The sequence below is a fragment of the Onychomys torridus genome, chromosome 19 (genome assembly GCF_903995425.1).
Source record: "Onychomys torridus chromosome 19, mOncTor1.1, whole genome shotgun sequence".
Lineage (NCBI taxonomy): Eukaryota > Metazoa > Chordata > Mammalia > Rodentia > Cricetidae > Onychomys > Onychomys torridus.
Window position 1 is genome coordinate 22,351,997 of NC_050461.1, and position 5,887 is coordinate 22,357,883.

General features: G+C 37.0%; 1 non-coding gene across 1 annotated transcript; it reads right to left on the reverse strand.

Annotated features, from left to right (window-relative positions):
- Positions 1-470: 470 nt before the first annotated feature.
- Positions 471-582, reverse strand: LOC118570751. The gene has a single exon (XR_004943243.1). It is a non-coding gene; the product is annotated as a U6 spliceosomal RNA (small nuclear RNA).
- Between the last annotated feature and the right edge of the window lie 5,305 nt (positions 583-5,887).

Consider the following 5,887-nt stretch of genomic DNA (forward strand, 5'->3'; position numbering starts at 1 on the left):
GAGGACATAGGACAATTTGGAGCCTGTAGTTTTTAGTGATTTTATCAGTCTGTGAAAATTTAGACTGGATGTTTTTAAATAACGAAATGCCTAATATCTGTGGAACCAAAATGACATATGGGTATCTTTAGTTCTGCAAGTGAATGGCCACATGTAGTTTGCATAGGTATTATATACTCAGTGACAATCAGTTAACAACCTTGGGTACCACTGATACATGTGTAAAAGTTTTATCAACAAGAAATGTTTAAAAAAATGAGTGTGTAGAAACAAGGCTTTCTAGAAAAAGGTTTCTTATATTGTTGGCCTTGGAAAGCTTATGTGTCCCTGGACTTCAGCACTGCATGATCAGACAAGCAATTGTAGATAGCTAGTTATGATTAATTATATATTTCTGATAAGGCCACTATTCAGCAGCCTGAACAGTTATAACATCACCTTTCTGAATTTAATGAAAGATGGGTCTTTTTAAAATGTCTGTACAATGAAATGCTTAATGAATTTCCTTATCCTTGTCCAGGTGCAATTCTTGTCTTCCCTGTATTGTTCCAATTTTAGTATATGTGCTGCAGATGTGGGCATGAACATTTCCTTCCTAACATGGAAAATGTGATGAATTTAAGAGCTGTGGATCCTGAGTGTAGACTCTATCTTTTCTGGTCACCAATCTTTATATCCATGCAAATCCTAATCTCTCTGATTCTGATACCCCAAGGCCACTAGTGTATCCTCTCAGACTTCTGGCCACATTTTGAAGAATTCTGTTCTATGGCCACCCTTTTCTTTGCAGTCCTACCTGTGAACGGTTACCTAGTCCCAGCTCACTACTTAAACTGGTTTCCAGTAGCCTCTCAGATGGTTCAGATATTTTTTCTCCATCCTATGATCCCTTTTCTTTCCAACTTTAACCAGTATTTCACTTTGTTTTCCTTATCCCATCAAAAGCCTTGAGTACTCTGATATATAGACTCCTAAGAGGTATGATACACTACCACTCCTCTGACAGTCTCCTCGACCCCTGTAGTTGGAGTTTTCCTGCCTGGCCCACAGTCAGGACAAACCTCTCTCACCTGCCAGACGCTCAGACCCAACCAAGTAAACACACAGAAACTTATATTGCTTACACACTGTATGGCCATGGCAGGCTTCTTGCTCTCTAGTTCTTCTATCTTAAATTAACCCATTTCCGTTAGTCTATAAGTTGCCACATGGCTCGTGGCTTACCGGTACCTTACATCTTGCTTCTCATGGCGGCAGCTTGCAATATCTCTGCCTCTGCCTTCCTGTTCCCAGAATTCTCTTCTCTGCTTCTCCCACCTATACTTCCTGCCTGGCTACTGGCCAATCAGCATTTTATTTACACAGAGCGATATCCACAGCAGACCCTCTTAATTATTGAGCATTGTAGGCCTCTGGGTCACTATGTTTTTATTAAATTATAACTATTAATGGATTAGAAAGCATGCTAATATTATATATGCATATAAAATATAGATTAGATATAATAAAATATATATGATGCACATGTACATATTTATATGTGTATATGCACATATGTCCTGACTTTACATAGCAACTGCTGGGTTTCATGTGGAAAACTCATGAGTACTGGAGTCCCTCAAATTATTTTCTTTTTATAAAATAATTAAATTCTAATAGAATATTCACCATGTAAAAGGGAATGAAAAAAACAAAGAACAGTGTGAGATCTGTATGCCTTATATTCTACTGATAAACTTTGTGAGAATTTTCTGTCTCTCGCTACAGACAGGGCAAAATAAATGAATGGAAATGGAGAAGGAAATAGAAAGTGAAGGTGGGTATGAGTGATATGAGCAGGAATGAGATTATATACAAAAAGGCTATTAAGTCTAATTCCCTATGAATGGTCCCTGAATTTAATTACAGTCTTTGTAATAGTGAGAGTGAGGAGCAGTGCTACCCAAATTGCAGTGAATAATGAGCAACAATAAAAACAGCTTCAGAAAAGTGCAGATATCATGAAGTCTACAGACGCTTTTCTTAGGAATTGTCCTAGAAAATGTTTCATAACCTGAGAAAAAAATCAAATCACCTTCATAAATGGCATTCATAATAAGAAATTGTCTCTTCTCATCTCAAGAAAAGGAGTGTGGAAATGCTACTGAATAAGCCCTTTTCTTGACTGTCTCGAGGATAATTAGTGTATTAGAAGCTCCTTGTAATATTCATCATGAGTACAAGTACAAGATAATCACAAAAGACATGACTTTAAAACCTTGAAGCTTCACAGCTGAGACAAATGTCACAGCTCTGTGATTACTGCCGCCCTGCCAGCTCAGGCTCTTGATCCTATTATGAAAATAAAATCTTATAACAATGGCAAGAATCACAGCCAAGGACGTAGTTTTAAGTTGTTCTCAATGACTAGAGACTCAACAGAATTCTCTGAACAGGTCAGTACTCATGATTGCAATGCTTTATAGTGGAATGAAAGGGAAGATTGAGCTGCTAATATTTTCAGCACGGGTCCTACCTTAGTCTTAATACCACTGTAGCTTACTAAGTGTCCTCATTTACGTTTGCTTTACACATCACTCAGTTAATATAGGTGGAGGGATTAGCTTGCGTACAGTATGTTCTTAGAACACAATTAAGCAGTTAGACTAGCACGGGTTATATGATAAAAATCACAAATTATATTTTGTAGTAAGAAGAAAATGTGGGATTTTTTTCCCTAGCTTTTTCTTGTGGCTACAAAAAAAGCATAACAGGTGGATTTTCAAAGATAAATAGCAATCCATATGAAGAATCAGAGGGAAAAAGATAACTTGTGAGATTTTAAACATCATGTGATGCCCCAGGAGCTGCAGGTTCAGTGTTGGGAAGCAAGATGGATGTTTGCCATTGCAAAAGTGAGGAAATTTACATAATCCTGGGGTTGGTGAGATGACTCCGTATGTAAAGAAATGACTGCTGCCAAGCTTAAGACTTGAGCTCCTCTCTTAGGAGTCATATGGTGGAAAGAAAGAAACAGTAACAACATATTGCCCTGTGATCTCCACATGTACATCATGGTGAACATGCACTCCCTCACAAAAACACCTATATACATACATACATACCCACATAATTTGTATAGTAATGACCCTCAAATTTGATTTGTTGACAGAGGGTTATTAAAGTCTTGAACTCAGGTCATCAACTTGATCTGATGTGTAACATCATGTGCTCCAGTGGAAGACAGGAAAGAGTCAAGACTGGGTGAAGAAAATTCAAATAAGAATCACACAGAAAAGCCAAGCATGGGGGCATAGACTTTGAATCCCAGCCCTTGGGAGGCAGAGCCAGGTAGATCTCTGTAAGTTCGAGATCAGCCTGCTCTACAAAGTGAGCTCCAGGAGAGCTGGAGCTACATGGACAGATTCTACCCTGAAACAGAACAATAACAAAAACAAAGAAACACATTGAAAAAGCATAGGGTCGGGGTGGGATAGAATTAAAGAAATATGTTCTTTTAAGAGAAAAAAATTAGTAGCTAAATTTCATATGGCATTTTACAAATTATGAAATAGTTTACATACCTTTTATTTATTTAAATTATACTTTAACTGAGCCATTGAAGTGTACTCAAGTAGTATGTTCTATTGGCATCTCTGAGATTTTTAAGATTTATTTTTTATGTGTATGCATTTCTTTGTGAGTGTGTATCATGTACATATAGGTGCCTGAGAAGGCCAGGAAAGGGTGTCCAAGCCCCACGTGCTTGAGTTACAAGAGATTGTGAGCTGCCTGAGGTGGGAGAACACAAGGTCAAGTCCTCTGGAAATAGCTAGGTCATCTCTGCAGGCCCCTCTGGAATGTGTTATACTCAGCTGCAGTTTTCAATATAGTTTGAAATCCCTATTATAGTCCAACAAGGTTATCATACTTCAGTGGACTGTAACATTTCCTAATAATTTAAGCCATAGAGCACGAAAGCACTGTCTTCTTGCATGGGAATAAAATTGCCCATTTGATTTATTTAAGGAAAAAAAAAAAACGGATGGTAACACAAGCTTACAACTAAAGAGGCTATGGGGTACATTTTATATTGAAACTAGAGTAGTATTACATTCCACTTAGGTAGAGAGTACAAATATGTAATATATAGAACTGTAGAGTTTAGTCTTCTTCACACTATTTGTCATTTCAACAACTCTGGAACCTTAATTACTTCTCAATAATAAATGCACCAAAGCTCCAGTAATTTACATGTATGTGTTGTATAAAGGAAAATCAGATATACAAAGGTACTTAGTAAGCAAAGGAACCCAATTATGTATTCTTCAATTCCATTATCCTGTTGCCTGAAAGTGATTTGGTAAATCAATTTCCAAGTGCTCACCTACCATTATGTGTTTTCTTAATTTTGCTTCAGACAAATTAATATTTCATATCAACTAAAGTTTCTGCATGCTTTGAAAAGAAATAGCTTTATATATGCAACTTTAAAAGTGTTTAAATAACTTAAGGAATAAGTAGTTGCTCTGAGTGCCCCTGGACTTTAAATATTGGCCATGACTGGATAAATAGGGCCATGAGAGAGACTTCTACTCAGAGAGAGAGAGAGAGAGAGAGACAGAGACAGAGAGAGACACAGAGACAGAGAGACACAAAGACAGAGAGACACAAAGACAGAGAGAGAGAGAGAGACAGAGACAGAGACAGAGAGACAGAGAGACACAGAGACAGAGAGACAGAGAGACACAGAGAGAGAGAGAGAGAGAGAGAGAGAGAGAGAGAGAGAGAGAGAGAGAGAAAATATCATTGCAGCCAATTTTCCCTGATTATAATGTAAAACTCTAGAGTAAAATCAGCTAGAATTTTGGAAATTGAGCAATACCATGTAGGCAGAGGAGAGAGAGCAAAACAATAAACATATAGTAATAATAATGCATGTGTGATGAACGACTGTTCTTGGTTGTCAACATGATTACATCTGAATTAACTAAAACTGAAGCACCTGGGTACATCTGAGAGGGATTTTTCTTAATAAAATCATTTGAAGTGGGAAGAGTCAACCTAAATCCAGAGTTTTTTAGGTGGGAAGATCTACCTTTAATCTAGGCCACACCTTCTGGTGGCAGCCTATCTAAAGGACACGGAAGAAAGAAGCATTTGCTCTTTACCTGTTTGCCCCTACTCTGGTTGACAAATCCATTCCGTCACTGGCATTACAGACTACTTATTTGGGATCCTGTTGTGTATTCAAGGCTAGATGAGACATCAAGCCTTGTGGACTAAACAGCTATGGGAGTCTTGAACTTTCCATTGTTGGACTAGCTGGACCACAGCCTGTAAGCCATTCTCATAAATCCCACATGTTAGATATGGAATACATTAGATACACACACACACACACACACACACACACACACACACACACACACACACATTCCATCAGTTCTGCTCCTCTAGGGAAGCCTGACTAATACAACATGGAATAAAAATAATTGAAAAGAGAGGACTGGATGGAAATTTTTAGTACTATAAAATCTGAAATAAATATTGATAAGGTAAATAGCATAACAAAGATAAATGAAGAAAATGCCAAATGCAATAGAATTGATCACATTTGATGGCCAAAACAAAATATTAAACAAAGCCTCCAGAGTACATACAAATATTAGTCTTTAACTTTTTTATTATTTGATTTTCTGAAGGAAAGAAAAAAATTTATAAATAATAGCTAGAAATTTCCCAAATTTGGTAAAAACAGATACATTTTAAATTCAAGAACCTTAGTGTATATTAAATGAGACCAATTTTAACAAGGGTATACAGATACACTGTACTCAAAATTTGACAATTAAAGTTTTTAAAAAAATCTCACACTGATCTAGAGGAAACCAACACATTCTGTATC